Genomic DNA, 24,026 nt, shown 5'->3' with positions numbered 1-24,026 from the left:
AACAGGTATCATTTTTACATTTACATACATGTGTACACAATATTTGCACCATATTCACCCTCCTAACATCCTTTTTCCGCAACCTCCCCCTCCCACTGGTACCAGTACACCCCTCACATATAACTGCAGGACTCCTTCTACCCTCCTGTTCTCCAATTTTGTAGAAGAAGAAAGTAGGAAAAAAAAATAACATTTTTGCTTGTTTAAGATAGCTACAGGGAGGTTCATTGGGACATTTTCACATATATATATATTATAACCCTAATTGGTTCATCTTCTCTATTTTTCTTCATTCTACCTTAGTTCTTTGTTATGCTGGTTTCAACCAGTTTAAAAAATTCCATATTTATTCTTATTTAGAGAGCACATCAGACATACTCACCTCCTTAACTTTCTTCTTTTCACCTACCCATCTGGTATGTTACTTCCCATTAGTGTGACCTGTGTTTCATAATATTGCTGCATTTGTATTAGGTCTATATTCCACATATGAGAGAAAACATGCAGCTTTTGGCCTTCTGAAGCTGACTAACTTCACTTAAGATGATTTCCTCCTGTTCCGTCCATTTACCTGCAAATGACAAAATTCTACTTTCTTCATGGCTGAATAAAACTCCATTGTATATAAACACCACATTTTCTTAATCTGTTCATCAGCGGTGGGGCACCTTGGATGTTTCCATAACTTATTGTGAATAATGCTGCAGTAAACATGGGTAAGCAGGTAATTTTGTTTTAACCTGACTTATACTCCTTCTGGTATATCCCTAGAAGTGGTATTGCTGGATAATATGGCAGCTCTATTTTTAGTTTTTTGAAGAGCCTCCATAATGTTTTCTATAGTTGTACTAATTTGCATTCCCACCTGCAGTGTATGAAGGTTCTTTTTTCCACACATCCTCACCAGCATTTGTGGTCATTTGTGTCCTTGATGGTAACCATTCTAACAGGAATGAGGTGAAATCTTAACATCGTTTTGATTTGCATTTCCTTTGTGACTAGAGATATTGAATACTTTTTCATGTATTTTTTAGCCATTTAGATTTTTTCCTTTGAAAAAATTCAGCTCAGTTTATTTACCTATTTCTTCTTTGAGTCATTTATTTTGGGGGAGTTTAGTTTTTTGAGCTCCATGTATATTCTGGTCATCAATCTCTTGTCAGATGTATAGCTGGCAAAGATTTTCTGCCATTCTGTGGGTGGCCACTTCAATTTAGAAACCATTTCATTTGTTGTGAAGAAACTTTTTAATTTCATATAGTCCCATTTGTCAATCCTTTCTTTTAGTTGCTGAGCCATTTGGCTTCTATTTAAAAAGTCTGTGCCTATGCCTATTGCATCCAGTGTATTCCTTGCTCTTTCCTGCATGAGCTTCAATGTTTCAGGTCTTACACTAAGATCCTTAATTAACTTTGAATTGATACCTGTATAGGGTGAAAGACTTATATCTAGTTTCAGTTTTCTGCATACAGATATCCATTTTCTCCAGCAACATTTGTTGAAGATGCTGTCTTTCATTTTTAGTACTTTTGTTAAAAAAAAAAAAGTGGTCGTAGATGCATGGATTCATATCTGGGTCTTCTATTCTGTTCCAGCGGTTTCATATCTATTTTTAATGCTAGTACCATGCTGCTTTTATTGATATGTCTCTGTAGTATAGATTTAAGAAGGGTATTGGGATACTTCAGTGGTGCTCTTTTTTGCTCAGTATTGTCTTGGGTATGAGCAGTCTTTTGTGTATGCAAATGAACTTTAGTGATGAGTATCATTGAAATTTTGATGGGAATTATATTAAACTTGTAGATTGCTTTTGGTAATACAGTCATTTTCACTATGTTGATTCTACCAATCTGTGAACACAAGAGATTTTTCCATGTTCTATATTCTTTGATTTCTTCTTTAGTGGTTTATATTTTTACTTGTAGAGATTTTTCACATCTTTCATTAAGTTTGTTCCTAGGTATATGATTTTCTTTTGAGGCTATTGTACATGTAATTGTTTTCCTATATGTTTTCTCAATCTTTTCATTGTTGGCATATAGAACGGCTACTGATTTTTGTAAGTTGATTTTGTATCCTAGTACTTTTCTGAAGCAGTTTATGGGGTCTAGGCATTTTTCAATGAAGTTTTTGGGAATTCTAGCTATAAGATCATGTTATTTGAAAATAGGGACAGCTTGACTTCTCCTTTCCTATTTGTATTCCATTTAGTTTTTCTTCCTGTCATATTGCTCTGGCTAGGAATTCCAAGACTATGCTCAATAAGAGTAGAGTATTCACCTTTATCTTGTTTCTGACATTAGAGTAAATGTTTTCAGTTTTTCTCCATTTAGAATGAGTTTGAGTATAGGCTTGTCATATATAGCCTTTACTGTGTTGAAATACATTGCTCTATTCCTAGTTTCATCAGTGATTTTATTATGAAAGGATGTTGAATTTTATTGAAGATTTTCTTTGCATCTATTGAGATAATCAGGTGGATTTTGTCTTTGCTTCTGTTAATATGGTGTATCACATTTAATGATTTGTGTATGTTGAACCATCCCTGCATCCCTAGAATGAAACCAACTTGACATGATGTATTATCTTTTGGATAAGCTCTTGAATTTTTTATGGATGATTTTTTTTCACCCATGTTCTTTAAAGTGATTGGCCTGCAATTCTGTTTTGTTCTTGTTGTTGTTGTTGTATCCTTGTCTGATTTAGGGATGAGTCTCATACTGGCTTCACAAAATGAACTTGGTAGTGTTCCTTCCCTTTCCACTTCATGAAAAAGTTTAAGGAATGTTGGTTTTAGTTCTTCTTTAAAAAGTCTGGTAGAATTCAGCAAAGAATCCATCATGTCCTGTATTTCTCCTTTTTAGGAGACTCTCTTCTGCTGCTTCAGTTTCATTTCATGTTATAGATCTTTTGAGGTGATTAATATCCCCTTGGTTCAATTTTGGATGGCCATATGAATCTGGAAATTTATACATATCATCTAGGTTTTCCAATTTAGTTGAATATAGATTTTCAAAGTAGTCACTGATTATTCCCTGGATTTCTTTGCTGTTTGTTTTTATCTCCCCTTTTTCATTTGTAATTATGTTAATTTGTGTCTTTTCCTTCCTCATTTTAGTCAGATTTGCCAGGCATTTGTCAATCTTGTTTATTTTTTCAAAGAACTAGATTTTTATTTCGTTGAATCTTTGTATGTTTTTTTTGGTCTCTATTTCATTGATTTCAGCCCATATTTTTATTATTTCTCTCCTTCTGCTTGGTTTGGGTTTAGCTTCTTATTTTTCTAGGAGTTTGAGATGTAGCATTAGGTTATTTGAGATCTTTCTGTGTGTTTAATATATGCACTCATGGATATAAACTTTCCTCCTAGAACTGTCTTTGCCATGTCCCATAGGTACTGATAGGTTGTCCTTTCATTTTCATTAAATTCCAGGAACTTTTTTATGTCTTCTATGACTCACTGATCATGGAGCCATGTATTGGTCAGTCTCCCAGTTGTTTGACTATTTTTTGCTGCTTCTTCTGTTGTTGAGTTTTAGTTTTACTGCATTGTGATCAGAAAGTATGCAGGGGGTTATTTCAATTTTCTTATACTTGTTGAGAGTTGATTGGTGACCTAAGATATTGTCTATTTTGAAGAAAGTTCCATGGGTCACTGAGGAGAGTGTATATTGTGCTGTTGCAGGCTGGAATACTCTGTAAACATCTGTCAAGTCCATTTGGTCTATGGTATTCTTTAGAATTTCATTTTTGATTTTTCTTCTAAATGACTATCTGTTGGTGATAGAAGAGTATTAAAGTCTCCCACTACTGCTGTGTTAGGATGTATTTGTGATTCTTAGCCCCTTAGTGTATGTTTAAGGAAGTTGGGTGCACCAATGTTAGACAAGTATTAGTTGATAATTGTTATTTCCCTTTGATGTATTTCTCTTTTTATTAGAATGAAGTGTTCTTCTTTGTCTCTTTTGACTAGTTTAAGTTTGATGTCCACTTTATCTGTTATAAGTATTGTTACTCCTGCCTGTTTTCAGGGACCATTAGTTTGGTAAATCTTCTGCCCTTTCACCCTAAGACAGTGTTTATTTCTGTCAGTAAGGTGGGTTTTTTGTAGACAACAGATTGTTTGGTCTTCCTTTTCAAGCCAGTTTGCCAGTCAGTATCTCCTTATGGGGAGTTGACACCGTTAACAGTCAGTGCTAGTATTGAGGGTTATGTTGTGATTCCTGCCATTCAGTTGTTTAAGGTTTTGTGTGTGTACAGATAATTCTATCCTACTTTCTGATTACTTACAAGTTCTCTTGAGACTTGATATTTCCCATCCTTTCATGGCTATGTTTCTTTTCATCTTCTGCATTTGGATTCCTTTCAGAATCTTCTGTGGTGGTAGTTTTGTGGTCATGCATTGTTTTACTTTCTGTTTATTATAGGAGACTTTTATTTCTTCATGAATTTTGAATAATAGCTTTGCTGGGTAGAGTATCCTAGGACTGAAATTGTTTTCATTCCATGCTCAAAATGTGTTCCTTCATGTCCTTCCTGCTTTTAAGGTTTCTGTTGAGAAATCTGTTGCTATTTTGATGGGTTTACCTTTGTATGTTATTTGATTTTTCTCTCTTATAGACTTCAATATTCTTTCCTTGTTCTCTGTGCTAGTTGTTTTAAGAATAATATGACATAGAGAGATTATATTTTATCAAGCTTGTTTGGTGTCCTGGAGGCTTCCTGTATCTGATTTATGCTGTCCTTTTCTGGTGACAAATTTTGTCCAGGGGTGGTGGAATCTGCCCACCAGCTGTACCAAACTGTTTGGTTCCTTGGAAGGCAGGGGAGTTTTGTTTCATTCACCTGTTGGGGTTGCACATTCACTACAGTGGAATTGGAGCAGCTGGTAACCTGGAATCCAAAGTTCTATGATTCTGTACTAATGGTCCAGGACATCACAGATTCTAGCTCAATTTGTTCTACAGTCCTCTGCATTTTCCAAATGGAAAAGAAGAATCAAGAAGAGAGAGAGAAAAATGGCTTTTCCTTAGGCAGACTGGTGGCTGGGCTTGTCCCAACTCACACTGGGACTTCCCTGGATGTTATGTGTAATTAAAAGCTATTTTAAGAAGTGGTTTTTGAACTTTATGTACACTTTATATGTTGGTGGTAATTTAGTTGGCTAAAAAATCAGAATTATCAATTCTTGCTACCACAACACTGAAATACTTTTCTGATATCATGTTGCTTAGGGTTTCTGTGTCTCTCAGCTATCTGCCATCTTTGTCTCCTCCTATGTTCATCTTCTTAATTTCCTTCTTTTATCCTCCCACTTGCATATGTGACCTCCCCTAATGTGGCCAGTTTTTCATACCTTTGTTATATTTGTATTAGGTCTCTCTTCCTCATATGAGAAAAGATATTTGGCTCTTGGATTTCAGAACCTGGCTAACTTCTTCATTTAAGATGACGTTCTCCAGTTCCATCTATTTACCTGCAAACAACAAAATTTCATTCTTGGTTCTAGCTGAATAAAATTCCATTATATATAAAAACCACAGTTTCTTAGTCCATTCCACACTAGTGGGGCATCTTGGCTGTTTCCATAGCTCAAGTATTGCGAATACTGCATTCATTTTTGAGTATTTCTTCACCATTTCTCAACTGTGCATTCAATCTAATTTATCAGTGATAGGTATATAAGAATATATGAATGTGACCTTAAATTGATGACCAGGTAAAGTAAATTATATATTTCAGAAAATGCACTCTTGAAAATAGTCTCCTGCTATGAAAGATATCATGATGACATTTTATGTAGCTATCTGCTGATTCTAATGGATTAATTTTGATACTTGCAATTTGATATTTACCTTTTTGAAGTCACAATATGAACAATTTGTGTGATTTTTTTTGTTTTGTTTGTCACTAGTGGGGACTGAACTCAGGGCCTTTCTAAGCAAGAATCCTATCATGTGAACTACACCTCTAGCCCAATTTGATTTTTTCTGTTCATACTATAATAAATGAATATAAAGAAGTATAGTGATATTTCTGAAGGTGACTTATTGAAATACTGATTTAATTTTAATATGAACAATAGGTATTAGGCACTGATTTTCAAAAGTTTCTGTTTCATCAGTCCTTAAAATAGTTGCATGGCCTTGTACTTTCCTAATTAGGGAATTATTAACTACCTTTGGACATCCTTATTATGTCCTGGTTGTGAATGAATTTTTAACTAATTATCTAAAAATACTCTGAAACATATTGTTTCTGTCATTTGATTTGGAAAATCCTCATATGAAAATTTTGCAGTCTAAACTGCAGCATAAAGTGCCTATGAAGCAACAGCAGCAGTTGAACTTTGTTCACTAGAAAGAATAACTACATTTTTGATAAAGCACTCTTTAAAGACAACAAAGCAAAGAGAAAAAAGTGGCAGATGCTGAAATGCCTTCTATAAATGTGAAGACAGCTACCAAATGATAGCAAGTCTATATATTACACATGTGTGAAGGTTAATCTTGATTGTCAGCTTGATTGGATTAAGGAAAGCCTAAGAGATTAGTAAAGCACACCTCCTGGCTTGTGTGTGAGGGCATTTACAGAGACATGATTAATCATGAAGGTTCTGACTCAATTAATGGATTAATCTCTTGAAGGATTGAAAATATGGTATTGTTGAAAGGTGGTGAAAGGTAGTAGGTGGGGACTAGTTAAAGGAATTAGGTTACTTGGGCCTATCTTTGGAGATATACTTTGTACTGGCTTTTTCCTGTAGGTCTTTTCTTCTGGTTTCTGTCTATATAATGTAAACTTCTGGGCTTGCCCTCTGTGCTATTATGTACTAAAACCTGAAATCATGGTTCAACATAAATCTTTCTTCCTTTAAGTTGATTTTTCAGGTATTTGGTCAAAGCAACATAGACAGCATGTATACATGACAATACTAAGAGACCATGTATACATAAGTAAGAAGACAGCCATTCTGACCACATTCTGAAGAGTTAGCACAGCAATGCAATTGTGAGATATGTATGCTCAATGTTTGCCCATTATTATTATTGCTGAAGGTATGCTAGTCTTCCAAATCAGCTGAGTAAAAAGGTCAAGTTTGGTCAAGTGAAAAGGGACATTTGATTTGTTACTTCTTGTTTAGAAATTGGTCAACTTTTATTGCTCTGTTGTTTGATTGATTTATATTCTTTTATTTTTGTGGGGACTGTACTTAAGTTTAAACTCAGGGCTTTTTGCTTGCTAGGAAGGTACTCTATCATTTAAGCCATGCCTCCAGCCCTATATTCTTTTTTTTAAAAAAATGAATAATACATTTTGTCTTAGTATGTTAATACTTATTTATGGAGAATCAAAGAGGTAGTCTACAAAGAATTTATATTTAAAATGATAAAATATAGCCAAATATGACTCTGAGCATGGTAAATATCCAGACAGAGTAGAACATAGAAAACTACATAATTTTAATATATATGCATATGATTTAAAAAAATATTTTATCATTATTGGTTTGGAAATCTAGCTACACATTGCTTAAGTGTTAATCAAATATTCATTTAAAGAAAGATAACTTTGAATTATTATTTTCCCAGTTCTGTTAAGCATAAGTATTTATTCCTAAAGCTATACTATCTTTGAAAGCTACATAGAATTTCTCACTACATATCTGAGTTTTCTATCCTTCTATTTAAGTTCATTCTTGTTAAAAATTTAGGTACTTCTGATTAGTTCTATTAAAAGAAATAAAGAAAATACTGTTTTGTTTATTCAAAGCCATCATTTCTCTTGGAATCATGGTTCCTGTGCAAATTTAAATTTTCTCCTTTAGTCATAAACAATTTAATTTATTAGCAAAGTAATGCATTTAGATACTGCTATGGTTTGAACGTGCCTTCCAAAATTCATGTTGGAATTTAAATGGCATTGTAATAGTATTGAGAGATGAGAACTTTAGAAGATGGTTGGGTCATTAAACTCTCTGCTCACAAATGAATAAAGGCTGCTATTTCAGAAGTAAGTTGTAAGTGATAGGGTTGGAGATTTTCTCTCTGCTTCATGGGCACTCACTTGCCTTTTTGCCATTTTATACAGAGCATGGAGCCCCTGGCCTGATGCCAGTGCATATTGTTAGACTTCCCAGCCTACAAAACTGTGAAAAATGCATTTTCAAAAATAAAGTACCCAGCACTTTATATTCTCATAGAGCAGCAAAATATGGATGGAGATAAATATTCAAAAATGATTACTGAAAATAGAAACAATAGCAGAAGTTACAGCCTGGACCCCATGTAAACCTAATTACTCCCTGGGAATCAACTAATTGTGTAGTGAAAGAAAGGAATTTCAGCAAGACATAAGCAAAAATTATTTATTGTTTTTCTGTTCTATCTCTTCCTTAATTCCTTCACCTACTAAGTACTTGGAATAATTAGTTGAGTTCAGATACAGGAACAGCTTGCAGTCAAATAGGACTTCATTACTTAGTGGGCCAATCTTAATAAAAGACAATTTACTCACAGTTTACCCTGGTTAAGCTATTCATAGTAAAGGTGTTCTAGGTTGTTGAAATGTTTTGTTTGCAATTCCAGATGTATCATTGAATTGAGCTGTATGATTATATCAAGTGCATAACTTTAAATACAATTTACCAAGAGAATTGGTTCGTCAAATATATATGTGAAAATTCAGATCTGAGAAAACCATCAGTTCCCTCAAAATCTGAAAAAAAATTGAATTTCATTATATAAATAAGTGAAGACTCATACCTAAATTCACAATGGATAAAATTCAAGTGAATTAGGGAATTTTCTTCAGTAATTGAAGGTAAATATTCAAAATGCATTAAATAAAAAAAATTTAATAAATACCCTATTTTACATGTGTTTAGTATGCTAGAGAGATGAACTTCAGACACAAAATATTTGATGTTGCAATTTTGACTAATCTTAACATATTTTTGAGTTTCTGAGTTACCAGGAGTTATGCTTTTTTCTTGATAGATTATGCCTAAAATCAGCTATGTTTGTAACAAGTGCACACTACAATATTATAGGTATAATTAGAGTACTTTTGCCCTTTCCAAAAAGTGTAACTCTCTTAATTACCTCTGAAAATAGTCTTTCTGAAAATACTTCTTTTATTGTTGGTAGTGTAAATTAGTAGAGTATTATGAAGTGTTATTTCAATAAGCTGAATTGTTATATTTAGTGAATTTTACCTATATTCACTGCCTTTTTTTCCTTGGTTTTAAATATTTTAATGAAGAAAGCATTTTGGAAAGTTAATTTTCTAAATCTCAGGTTTTGTAAAAATAAGATTATTTTAATTAGAAACTTTTCTATAGCAATAAAACTACAAAGCATTCATTAAAACTAATTTTTGAAGTCTGAAATGAGAAATAAGTAATAGGAAAATATAATACATGTGTATGGTCAATACATAATGAAATATAATTTGGCTAACTTGCTTGTAATATATGAATATAATATGTTCTTTCCTGTATACTGAAAACAGTGCAAGAAAATAGAAGATTCAAGCAAACCAAAATTCTCTATTTATGAGCATTTCAATTCCAATTTTCCATAATTATACCTGAATTTTTTAGGTTTTTACTTAATACTTATTTTGTGGTAATCCTGATTGAAAAGTCTATTGAAAATAGACATTTATCTAAATCAATATATTTTATAAACATGTATCACATAAGGAGTGTGAGCTAGGCACTATGACTGCAAACATGAAGAATCCTAGCATTACTACTCTCTTAGAATATACAGATATGTTCAAATAGTCTACATGATATGCAAATGTCTTATTGATTTCTGTATGAATGATTGCTTTTAATTCTAAAAATAATCTATCCCTACTTTGTTTTGGGAAATTAATCATAGGGAAGTTAAGGTTTTCATGGGTACACAATAAATGATGAATTTAGGAAACAGAAGTTGTCTCCTCTGCCTCTCCAAACTTAAGAATCTGCTGACATGTAGATATAAAACAAGACAAATGCTAAGTCTCTCATTGAAAGGGAAAGGGAGTTTGGGAGTATACACTTGAGAGAAGGTGCACTATGTTTGGTGTTGGAATAAATATAAGAGGAAAGTGATGTACTTGAATGTTTGAAAAATAAGATCTTGACAGAGAAATGTAGGGATTGTCCAGTACACAGCATTAACTAAGACACAAGCCAGAAATTCCAGAGATGTACTTGAATGTTTGAAAAATAAGATCTTGACAGAGAAATGTAGGGATTGTCCAGTACACAGCATTAACTAAAACACAAGCCAGAAATTCCAGAGACACCTCTAAGAGTTGGAATAAATCTTGTTTTACACTTGCATTTGTATTGATTTAGTGATACAATTGACAGATTATACTGGAAAATTTAATTATTGGTCAAAAATGAAGAAATTTACAGCAATGTTGAGAAAATTTTAGAGATTGTAAAACAATTAAAAAGTTTTGAGTATAGTTGTAAAATAACATTTTTTAAGAAAAGTTATTTTTATAAAAGAGGGTTAACTGGATAAAACATATAAAAAAGAGAGACACTGGGTGAAAGAAGATTTTAGGTAGGCATTTTAGTAACCCCATGTGAAATAAGGAGAAAGATAATGACAGTGGAATAGGAAATGCAGAAACATTTATCAGTAACAGAATTGTTGCTCCCTTCTGTAATCCCAAGTACTTGGGATGCAGAGATAGGAGTATCATGGTTCAAAGTCAACCTAGGGAAAAAAAGTTAGCAAAATCCTGTCTCAAAGAGTAAACAGGCATGGTGGCATACCCATGTAATCCCAGCTATACTAGTTGTCCCATAACTGCTGAGGCAAAAAGTGCAAGACCCTTTGTGAAAAAAACTAAAGGAAAAAGAGCTGTGGGCATGCTCAAATGGTAAAGGACTTGCTTAGAAAGTTTGAGGCTCTGAGTTCAAATCCACATCCTAAAAAAAAATCTCTATTACTGTGAAAGTTTTAACATAGAAAGTTGAGTTAGTCTGATTCCTTTGATGTTCTTTGGAACACTCGAAGGATTTAATTACTTTATTTCAGGAAATGCAATCCATGTTTTTGTCACAGTATCATAGTCTTCCTGTATCAAACTTTCAAAAGCAAATTTCACTGAGCAGGTTTTATGATGTATGCCAGGTGCAGCTGCTGAACTATCATCAGTTCATAGTGCTGGAGGTGAGATTTTCCTTGCAAGGTACTCTCCCATTTGTTCTACTGCTGAAGTTTCCCTTATTCTGTTGTGTACTTTCTATACTGTAGCTGTAGCAAGTAGGATTGGGATTCTGCAGCTGAAAATGCAGTAATCTTCACAAGAACCTCTATGATTTCTTGTAGAATATTCAATTTATTTAGTAGCTATTCTCTGGCTACTTGGAGTAAAGCCACGTATGTACCACTTCCATTTGGAACACATGTATGTATGTGCCCCTAGCCACTCATCCTGAGAAAGGAAGCAAAATGAAAATGGGGCATACATTTTCCAGCCTCCCTTTTGAGTTTTTGATTTTCAAATAAGGAAGAAAATGCAACAGACTATGGGATGATTAAAAACATTAAGATTCTAAATTTCTTGAATAGGTACCTAAAATCTGAACCAAAACTGTGTTCTCATAGTTCACTGGGAAAAAAAATAATCATGACCTGAAATGTTTTTATAAAAACTTTCAATTCAAGGTTTGGGACAGACACTGAACAAGATTTATGAGCCAAAAAACCAAAGAAGGTATCTGTTTGTCTACCCAATTCCAGTGAAGGTTATCAAGTCCACTTTATTCCTTGGCCATAATCTCATGCTTCCTCTTCCTTCATTTCCTTCTATGTGTCTTACAACCCTTTCTTCCAGATTTCTACTTTCAGTTTCTAAGCATGCATATATCCCTTTTATATGAATTTCTAAAGCTTTATTTTATCAAATATCCCCTTTAGCTACTGCCCCTGTTCCATTCTTTTTCTTTTCTTCTAGTTAAAGTTTTTTAAAAACATGTTCTACTATATACTTCTTAACCATATCAATTAATTTCCTTTTTTCTTCAGTCCATGTTAATTTAATTTATGATTCCACAATTGTTTTGCAATGCCTCTGCTAATGTCCCAAGCTATGGCTTGACAATTAACCCATGCGTCTGTCAAGTGACCTCTGCTGCATTTGACATTGCTAATTGCTCCTGTATTTCATGAATGTATCTCTGGTTAGAATCCAGTGACTTCAGTCATGATAATCTTGCATTTGTTTGATGATTTCTTCACTCCTCAAATTAAGGATCACTTTCCTCTTTCCCCATAATATTGGTGTTCTGCATATGTCCAGATTTATTCTCCAAGCCTTCCATTTTGTCCAGTTTTATGCTTCTAGAACTTTTTAAATAAATAATTAACATCAAAGCATATTTTTTTCTTACATAGAACACAAAAATTATGGGGTACTGTGTGATGTATATGTACATGCGTGTACATGTATACATAGGATTATGTTCACAACACTTAGCATTTCTTTACAATGAAAACTTTCAAAACACTTTCTTCTAGCTTTTTGATATATGTATATTTTCATGTGTATGTGAATTATCATTACCTATAATCATCATACTGTGCAATACCATACCACAACTGTATACCTATTTAAGTTATATTTAGGACAAATTGATCAATCGCTTTCATTAAAAAAACAGATTCATCACTTTTAAAAGTTCATCCTTTTATGGCTAAATAGTATTCCATCATGTGTATGTACCACATTTTCTTTATCTATTCATCACATAATGGACAATTTGTTTCTGTTTTGTGGGTATTGTGAATAGTGTTGACATTCCTGCCAACAGTATGTATATTCCCCTTTCTCCATATCCTCCCAGCATTTGCTATATTTCATCTTTTTAATAGTAGTCATTTTTTTCTAGGGTGATTTGATTTTTCATTATGATTTTGAGTTTCACTGCTCTAATTATAGTGAGGCTGAACACACATTGTCTTCTTTTGAGAAGTGTTTACTTAGGTCTATTGCCTATTTGTTAACCTGGTGCTTTTTTATTTTCCTATTGAGTTTAAATTTCTTATACACTCTGGATACTAACCCTTTATCAGATGTATGATTTGCAAATATTTTCTTTCTTGTGTGATTTGTGTCTTCACTCAGACTTCATTTTCCTTTACTGTGCAGCAGCTTTTTACTTTGATGTAATAACACTTGTTTATTTTTGTTTTTACTCCTGTGCTTTTGGGGTATTGTCGTAAACAATCATTGCCCATTATAATGTCTTGAACTATTTTCTCTGTGTTTTTGCATAATTTCTTGTGATCATGAGGGCACAAATACATTTTTGAGTCCTTATTTTAATTTTAATTTATTTTGTATATATACCCCAAGGTAGAATTGCTGTTTTATGTTCATTCTAATTTTTTGAGTAATTGTTGTATGGCTACCATTTTACATTTCCACCAACAAAATTCAAGGGATTTGATTTCTACACATTCTCACCAACTCTTGGCAAATACTTATTTTTTCAGCATAGAGGTTGCCTCTTGACAATATCCTCTGATGCAAAAAGTTCTAAATTTTGATGTATTCAATTTATCTATTCTTTTGATGCTTGTCCTTTGATGTCATATTTTAAAAAATCATTGCCAAATGAATGTCATGAAGGTTTCCCCTGTGTTTCTTTTAGAGTTTTATAGTTTTATCTCTTACATTTACTTTTTTGGTCTACTTTGATTTTGTGTAAAGTAAGGATTCAATCTTATCTCTGTTTTCCTCATTGTTTTGCAGTATTGTCTATCTTCATTTATTATTCCACACTATCATGTTATCTTATCATGGTATTTTCTCATCTAAAATTTTTCTAATATATCCCTTTTTCCAATGGAAATTAGGATAAGGCCAGTAAGATGACAAATAAGATTTTCAAGGTCAAGATCCTCATTCCCCACACACAGTCACATAGCATTAACATGTAATATGCCACTTATGGCTGTCTTGCATTTGATAATACTGTCTCTTTCTCTAGAATGTCACCTCTTAACATCCAAATCATACCTTAGTCAGGAAGTCCTTCTTTATAACTTACCCTTCCCTAAGTAATATACTGAAGTAGAGGTCATTTCATATGCACCTTTAAATAAAACTTTACCAGCTGTTTTGTATAAAGATGTGCCTGTCACTTTTCCCTACTAAACTGTAAGCTCCTTAAGAAAGGAGTTGAATTTTGTACATCTTTATATTTTCCATAATGTGGAGCTTAATACTTAATTATCTCCTAGTTAGGTGGAAACTGGAGGAGTGTATAGATTTTGAGGAGACTGAAGCCAATTAAATTTTAAAAGGGGCCAATGGAAGCTCGAGTAGCAAGGGCATTGTGGGGATCTCTTAGAAAGGCCAGAGAATGAATAACAATAAAGATAGCATTTTTTTTTCATTTTTCTTTTATTATTCATATGTGCATACAAGGCTTGGTTCATTTCTCCCCCTGCCCCCACCCCCTCCCTTACCACCCACTCCGCCCCTTCCCTCTTCCCCCATCTCAATACCCAGCAGAAACTATTTTGCCCTTATTTCCAATTTTGTTGTAGAGAGAGTATAAGCAATAATAGGAAGGAACAAGGGTTTTTGCTGGTTGAGATAAGGATAGCTATACAGGGCATTGACTCACATTGATTTCCTGTGCGTGGGTGTTACCTTCTAGGTTAATTCTTTTTGATCTAACCTTTTCTCTAGTACCTGTTCCCCTTTTCCTATTGGCCTCAGTTGCTTTAAGGTATCTGCTTTAGTTTCTCTGCGTTAAGGGCAACAAATGCTAGCTAGTTTTTTAGGTGTCTTACCTATCCTCACCCCTCCCTTGTGTGCTCTCGCTTTTATCATGTGCTCATAGTCCAATCCCCTTGTTGTGTTTGCCCTTGATCTAATGTCCACATATGAGGGAGAAGATATGATTTTTGGTCTTTTGGGCCAGGCTAACCTCACTCAGAATGATGTTCTCCAATTCCATCCATTTACCAGCGAATGATAACATTTCGTTCTTCTTCATGGCTGGATAGAATTCCATTGTGTATAGATACCACATTTTTTTAATCCATTCGTCAGCTGTTTCCATAACTTGGCTATTGTGAATAGTGCTGCAATAAACATGGGTGTGCAGGTGCCTCTGGAGTAACCTGTGTCACAGTCTTTTGGGTATATCCCCAAGAGTGGTATTACTGGATCAAATGGTAGATCCAGCATTTGAGGGAAGCTCAGTTCCTTTGAATGAGAAATCTAGATAAAGCAAGTCCATGAATCCATATGTGGAATCAGAACTTTGAGGAGAGTCGTCTGACTTTGGAGGTCAAAAACATCTAGCAAAATAAAGTGTTTCTTTCTGGGCTAAATTCCAAGTAAAAAATACATTCAAAGGAGGCATAGCTGCTTCCCTAATGAGAAACAAAAATTGCTGTCAGCAGCAGTTGGTCAGCAATGCCAGCCATACATATAGGTGTATTTCCTACAAGAGAATAGAATTATGACCATCAGGAAAACATAAATCCTGACTCAGCCTTTGGAAGTACCTGAAAGAAAGGACATGCTGCCAATTAACCACTCATCACCCATTGGATTGTAGCCCACTTCTTACTATAGAAAGACATTAGAACCAAAATAATGGGAGAAATAGGACACTATGATTAAAATTCTTGGTTCTCCAGGATGTATAATGTAACACTAAATTTGGATTACAACTCTGTAGATCAATCTTCATGTTTTAGAAACTCTAAACCATGTATTCTGATAACAAACTAATTTAAGAACGTTATAATTAAGGTTGTATTTATGTCTGATTAACTTCAATAGTAGACATCTGGGTTGTTTTGTTAACCCTGAGGTTTGAAATAATTGTCTATTTTATTTCAGATGTTTTATGATGCAATACACACTAGCATGTTTAAAATTTTTACTTTCAAATTTTGTAAGATTATAATTAATAAGATCAACTTCTTTGTTTTTCTAAATTCATAAAAAGATATGCTTCCCCTTGAAATTGTGAATAGAACTACAGAGAAGAGAAAGTTTTTAATTTAGCACACAGTCTGGTTCCAAAATCAACTGAACTACTGCAAATAGAAAAATCACACTATGACTTTCATCATAGAGTCATGTGGAAAAACAAAATCACATGAGGTATTATTATTGCATATTATGTTAGGTCTCCACTGTTCATCAAAGTTCATAAACATTTGAGAAATATTTTGCTTCGTTGTTTTTGGATTCTGACTTGCAATATCATGAGAAAATCATGTTAATCCATCGTTCTTTTCTGAATGCATAGCACGATAGACTATACTATTTCTAAATGCTACAATCATATTTCCAATATCATCAGCATGTATGAAATGCATCTGCATTTCCTTATGTTAGTATTGGCAATCTACAATGCTTAATAAAATACTAAATACTTCTAAAATTGCTTTACTTTTAAGAGTTTTTTAAGGACTTTATGATGTTTAAGCACTCAAGTTCATATCATTTTTCTTTGTGAACATTATTTGGCTTATGTAATGTTTCAGGCAGTGTATTAGGGATTTGAAAAAAGAAATTAATACTACCATCCTAGGAAGGTTTCCCAACACTACTATGATGAATGTAAGCAAAATATTTTTTGTTATTACTATTTACATAGAAGTCTAACCTACTGGTAGTAAAAAGGAGAGAGAAACGGGCTGAAGAAACTGTGGAATAGCTATCTTATTTATATCTTGAATAAACAGTAAATCCTATTGGTATTAGAGTTCTTCAGGAATTTTATGTTTTCGGTATTTTAAATCTTGTTTTTTGTGCTTGTTTCCTTGCCTGCCTGTCCATCCCTCCATTCCTCCCTCCTTTCCTTCCTCCTTTTCTTCCTTCCTTCCTCCCTTTCTTCTTTCCTTCCTTCTTCATCCCTCCCTTCCTTCATTACTTTATTTCAGAGACATGAATGCTAGTTTTGTATATTTTTTAATTTCCAGACTGAAAATTCACATAATCATTCTAGTTTTTTCTCATTGAGTACTTTGTCCATTTTTTAAATTTGTTTCTCTAAAAGTTATTTAAATTACTTATATTTATAATTTGTCTAATTGAGAATTTTCAAATTTTATATTATTAACTGAAGAATCACATGTCAAGTACACTGAAAGTTTAGAAAGCTATTGTTGCTGACTGACTGTTTATATCAATGGTTCTGAAAGTTCTGGGGAAACCTTGTGGTCCTATCCATAGATCTGTGCTGATTTCTATGTTTGGTTAATAAACACCTATTTTATTGTGATGCCTCCATATGATATTCTGAAATGTAATAGTATGAATAATGTCAAATTAGTTATCGTTACATCCTGTGTTTTTATCCTGTTATCTATGTATTAATGTAGACCTTTGAACATTGGCATACAAAACTAACACATTTCATGCTAAGAATTGTTATTTAGTTTTACTGGCAGATGACAGTGAGGAAGAAGAATATAACAATTTTAGAATCTGTATTATTAAGCAAATTTATTATACAATCAAGTGTATCTTGTAGTTCAGCATTCCACATTGTTCATATGCCAGAAAACAAGCTATATGCTTTGCAAAAACTATTTCATTTTATACTTATGGAAAAATACTTGAAACATTATCTCTTTTGCCTATTTTGTAGAAGAGGAAACTGGGACTTAGGTTAAAAAACAGAGTCAAGGTTGTAATACCAAATCGAGTTTGTCTGTCTATAAATCCCATGGTAATTCTACTACATCATATAACAAAATTGAAAAATAGACTTTTCTACTAATGTGAAAGTTAAATTTATAAATTAAAATTTTTAGAGTTAATAATTGGAAATAGTTCTGAAATTATAGTAAGTACTACTGAATATTTCACTTTTACTTTAGAAAAAATCATATATTGCAATGTCTAGGACAATGCACAGTCAATAATATAGAAATAGATTATGAATTCTATTGTTGTGATTTAGGGACAGAATGCTGGCCACTTAGAGAAATGGAGGAGGCAGGGACTGCATTCTCCCTGGAGTCCTTAGCAGGAACTGGCCTCCCAGTGCTTTTGCCCAGCACTGCTTTTGGACTTCTGGCATAATAATTGTAAGAGAGTAAAGTTGTATCATTTTAAGCCACTGAATTTGTGGTGATTCACTATACTGGCCACCGAAAATGAATACATATTAGAAATATCATTTAATTTCTTCTGTTCTATTATCAAATATTAGATAGGTGAACCCTATTAAGTTAACCTGAATTTCAGATTTGTTATTGAAAGGAGACAAATACAAATTAGTTCTATTTTTTATATATTGTTTTCTAGTACTAAATTAAATTATAAAATATAAAGAGAATATTTAATATTAAATTGATAACATTATCCAAGACAAATTATGCATTTGCAACTATCAGTCCCAAAGTGATGAAGTAGCTCCAATGTGTCTGCTTACTGGAATAGTAACTTAACACACAGCAGATACCTGAGTTTCACACCCTCACAGGATTCTAAGAAACCCTCTGAACTACAGATTACATGGAAAAAATTTAAGAATATGCAAAATAATTGATAACATAAATTTTGGAAGAAACTCATTTTGGCTACCTTAGAATAAGCTTCAATAAAATAAAAAATTTTCAAAAAGTTAAAATAAACATTTCATGTTTGGCATGATAATATAGCTATGTTTTAAAATCCTTCTTTTTTAATGTATCTAAAGCTGTTTCACTAGTAATGAGTCACCCTGCAAGAGAACAAATATTTTGTTGTTATTACTGTTCTCTGTTTCAAAGCTGAAAACTTATACTAAGGAAGGAAATAGAGATTTTATATAACACATTTATAATTGGAAAGATGACAAGGGAATTTTTTTTGGTGGTACTGGGGTTTGAACTCAGAATCTTGTGCTTGCTTAACAAGAACTCTGCTGCCTAATACAGCCTCCAGTCCTTTGGTTTTATTTTTCAAATGACTTCGGACTATGATCCTCCCCTTTCAATTCTTCTCCTAATAAGGATTACTGGAATGTACTACCACACATCACCCAAGACTGTTTTTTATTCATTTATTCACATCTGCAAACATTGTTTGGGCCATTTCTCCCCTTTGTTTCCAGGCAGAACCTGTTCTGCCATTATCTCTAAACTTGCTGAAGAGAAAACACAAACAATAATAGGACAAAGTTTTTTTGCTGGTTGAGATAAAGACAGCTATACAGAGAGATTCCTAGCATTGCTTCCATGTACAAATGTGTTACAACCCAAGTTGATTCCTCTCTAACTGATCTTTTCACTAGTTCCTGATCCCCTTCTCATATTGACCTCTGTCGCTTTAAGGTTTCTGTATTAGATACTTTGGAGTGGGGACATGAAATACTTTCATGTTTTCAAGATATGTTTTTAAATACAGGAGTAAACACCATTCTACCCTATCAAAGAAATCTATCGAAACAAGCAGAACCAAAATAAGCAGGTCTTCAAGCACATATACATATACATATATAAAAGAAGTCAGAAAAGTGGCTCAATTGTTTATTACAGATAATATATATGTATAGATATGTTTCTTTGGTATGGATTTATTGAGATTTATAGTTAGATTGTAGCTATATTTCTGAATTGCATGGTAAGTGGAACTTATTCAGACGTACTTCTTTTCTTGGAAATTCAAATGCCTAATATAGATAGCAGTTTCTCAAAAGATTTCATGGCAGAATTTTTTTTTTTTTTACCAATTCTCTTACAAAACTAAGCAATAGACCGATTTTTTTAGAAATAGAAAAAAAAAGATACATAGCAAAGGTGATGCCAGAGTTGCTTCTTGACAAACCACTCAATAGCCTTTGATTTCCTTATGGATCATATTAAAAATAAGTTCTCTAACACCAAGAAGGGAGAACTTGTACCAGGTAATTCTTAAAACAAGACGGTCACCCATTTGATAACCTTTCTCAAATAATTGTCAGAAATTGATTAATATTTTTAAGGAGAATGAAAGCAGTTATCTAGTAATTGAACATGCATGCTAAGTTTCAAAAACACCATTAGATTTCAGTTAGTAGTTATGCATGTTTTTAAGTTTTAACTTTTGAAGTATATAACCTTTTCTGTGCAATATACTTAGCAATAATATCTAAAGTAACTAAAGAATATCAGAATTTAGAATTTGCTAATTTTCTTTTATGAGGAAAATTAGTTACCTACATATGTAAATTTATTTATAAATGGGATTTAATTTTCTACATTTTTTGGAAAGTAAAAATCTAAGAAAGATTAATATATATTCATCCAAGAAATATTTATATTTCACAAATGACATATTAAGTACTGTGCTGGGATCTCTAGCTAATGAAGACTTTAGAGTCCATGAATTAATTTAACTAATAATTAATATATTAATATCTGTATTTCGCTTTTTGGAAAGGCATTGTGATTTTCAAATACATACAGATACATTTGAAACATTTTATTCACTTCTGAACATAGGTGCTGACTTGGTTAATAATTATTGAGTGTTTGCCAAGTATAAATCTCCATGCTAAACATTTTAAATGCAGTATACATCAGTAACTATTAAATAAAGAAATCCCAATAACAAAGTGAGTGATTATGCTCATTTTACTATGAAATATCTTGGAGATGAAAGAATTTTCTCACATTCACAAAGAAATGAGTCGGCAGAGCCAAAAAACCTAACGTCTGTCTTTTCCAAATGTTCAGCTTTTAGATATTTTATTATATTGATGTTGAATTTCACTTAATTGCTTTTACTATTTATAATATTTTATATTATTTTATGGTTATTACTATTATTTTATAATAATTGCATACATAATAATTTAAGTTAGTACATTTCTAAAACAAAAACATCTACTTTCTGTACATGAAGTTGATAAGAATTGATACATGACTAGTAGGATTATGACAAAAATATTTTCTCCTCCAGTGCATATAAATTTATACTATTCTTCCCTGTATCATCAGTCAGTGTTCTCCTTTGGATCAAGGGTATACTTTGGACATAGTCTGACTCATGTTATCTTGAGGTTAATTATTCTGTCTGTGGCTATCGAAGAGTATAAAGTTAACATTGTGTTCTTCTCTATAGGAAGTTTTTAGTATAAACACTCAATATAAATGAAAATACAATTAATTGCTTCCAAAGCAGCTTAATCTGACTCTACTTGAATTACTCAGAAAAGGTATATATTTTAAGACACTAAAAAATTTATCTGATCACTTAAAGTTAAAATGTGAGACACACACATACATCTTCACTAAGAGTTTTCATCTTTATATTTCACTTACCATATTCCTTACTAGTTTCCTTTAAATGCCAGAAAATTACATCAGAATAGTTTGTATCACTTCTATATCAAACTTTTATATTAAAGAAATTGTCAAAGCTCTTAAAATCTGAACTCATATTAACAAGTGTATTTATTTCAAATTATAACATTGTCTAAAATGTAAAAAAGAAGTCAGGATTGAATTAGCAACTTATATATTCATAATTTAAAATTAAATGTTCTGTAGAGTGCTTGGTGTATTTCCACGTTGTATGGCACAGTCATAAGGACAACAACATGAAAACATCTTGGTCCTCAACATCTGAATAATTCACTTCTATGAGAGAAGCTATTTGTACCACTAAATTAGTCAATTGAGACATAAAAAAGAACACTGAAAATTTCCTGATTCTGTTAGAAAAGCATCACTTTGAGGTTTATAAACTGAAATTTTATCTTGAGAGTTGGATTTGAGTCAATCTTAAAGACAACAAGTTTGGTAATTTACTACCTACTCTTTTAGATAATTGTATTTTTTTAAAGCTTGAAGAAATCTCTGCTTTAATATCATCTTCTATAGTGTACTTTTTCCCTGTTGGTGTTTTAGGTTTCTGGAATTTACATGAGGTATTTCTATATTCTGTCATGATGTGTCTTGCCTCTTCCCACACCTGTCATTATCTGATTAGGTGAATGGATGACTGTCTTCTCCACTACCTCCTTGAACATCATCAGATGTTCTTAAAATAGCCCAGTGGGTTTGTGTCAGTCTCCATCATGTACTGCTCTGCACTCAGCTTCTTGGCCTCAATTTTTGCTTTATCCATGTATTTCCTATATCTATAAAACTCTGTCCTTTCTGAAAAGGCATAACTTACTGTCCCAAAATGACTCGTGTTCTTTATAATTTAAATCTTCTTTTTTTAATCTAAAATTAAAACTCTGAAACTAAGAGAAATAAAAATCTCTTGAAAAATAAATTTTTCCATCAATTCTTATGAGAAAAAGGAGAGAAAAGTAATATTCAAGAAAGAGAACTTAATACTATTGTTTAAGCACAAAAAAATGTGGTTTACATACATTTTGAAATATATAGCTGTACATACACATTGTCTCATCTAATTAGAATCAAACATTTATGTAACAAAAGAGTACTTTCCATCTTCAGATATTTTCCTTCCCTTTCTTTTATTTCAATGCCTATTTTTCAGTTTACAAGACCATGTACCTGTCTTCTTATCTTTCTTTGCAGTGTTTTTAAAAATTTTATCATTAACTAAGTTGAATAAAAATACTATTTTTTCCAAGCAATTAACAAATTATTTAAACAAAAATTTCAAACCAAAACACAGAAACAGAAAAGTGAGAATCTAGTATTTATTTTTCTCTAACACAATTTCACATTTAGCTTTTTCACAATTTTCACAAGCAATAATAAAATTTTTATAAATACTGCTTTCATTTTTATTAGCACATATTTATGGTACAGGGGGAGTATTGTACATTGGTTAGATCACTCCCTACCAATCTTCCCCCACCACCCCATTCTCATCCTACATCCTACTTAAGACAATTATTGTAAATAATGTTTTAAAATAGCTCTCAAAATCAAAATACAAACATGAAAATTTGTAACATATATCAAAAAAAATTTTCAAAAAATCTACCTCCTAATTTGATGACATTTAGTGGATTATCATAACTATACAAATCTACTTTTAAACAATTTTCTGTATGTAATATGAGTCTATGGAGAAGTATATACATGTAACAAAAATGTATAAGTTTGTGAATAGTTTCTTACATAGACTTTACAGTTTAATTATAATACTGAACTCATAATAAGATAAATCAATATGGGACCACATTTTGAAAATCATGCTTCAAAAACTATGCCAATTTACTATTTATGCCAAAATTTTCCTAAAGCATGTAGCCAAATGTCAATACTTTGCAGTTTGAGAATCGTGGGTTTGATTTTGTGTTGCTCACAATCTAGTAAAGAAGTATCTTAACATTAATTCCTCTACAGCACCGACTTCTCTCCCTCAGCGTCCATGAGATGCATAATATGATTTCATGCAAACTAAAAGTTTTTGGCATAAGGGTCAATTGCCTCTGTTAATTATGCTTGGCATAGATGCTGAAGGAAGAAAATAAATTTTATGCTAAAGTTATTACAAGATTATTTTCCCAGTACACTGCAACTCAAAGTGCAGACCATGCTTGTTCATCTTCATAAAACCTCTAATATATAGGATGACGTAAGTACTCAATAGCAGTAATAGCTAATGTTATCAGCAATGCTTTAAATACAAATTATTTTATACTTTTGAAAACATGTAAGAATTTAGTAATACTTTCTATTTGACACTGAGTAAGAGAAGTTTTGTTTTATATAGCCCAATGTCACATACCTAAAAAATAGTAGAACTGAAAGTTAATTGCATTTTTCTTATTCAGGTGTCAAATTCAACTTGTTTTGCAGGTAGTCTATGCCCTCCTTAATTCCTGTACCTTCAACTCTCATTGGTCCCTGAATTTGAATTGACTCTATGTCATTCCTATTCTATAAAACTTTGTTTTATTAAAAGGTTCTTGCCTCCTTGACAATTATCCCAACTGTTTCATCCTTCCTTAAATGATAAGAAAGCCTTCCGCACAATCTATCTTATACATGGAATCTAGAACAACTGAATTCACTGAAGCACAGTATAATAAGAATTCTCAGAGACTGAGGGTTGGAAGAAGTAAG

The 24,026-nt window shown here is 32.4% G+C and overlaps 1 long non-coding RNA gene across 1 annotated transcript in view; it reads left to right on the top strand.

The window, feature by feature from the left end:
• LOC141411441 (uncharacterized) overlaps window positions 1–24,026 on the top strand; it is a 137,830-nt gene that overhangs the window by 8,039 nt on the left and 105,765 nt on the right. The gene's annotated exons all lie outside the window — the stretch shown is intronic.

Source organism: Castor canadensis, chromosome 10, assembly GCF_047511655.1.
Source record: "Castor canadensis chromosome 10, mCasCan1.hap1v2, whole genome shotgun sequence".
In the NCBI taxonomy this organism is placed as follows: domain Eukaryota; kingdom Metazoa; phylum Chordata; class Mammalia; order Rodentia; family Castoridae; genus Castor; species Castor canadensis.
The sequence above is the reverse complement of the archived record's forward strand: the minus strand, read 5'-3'. Positions and strand labels throughout refer to the sequence as shown.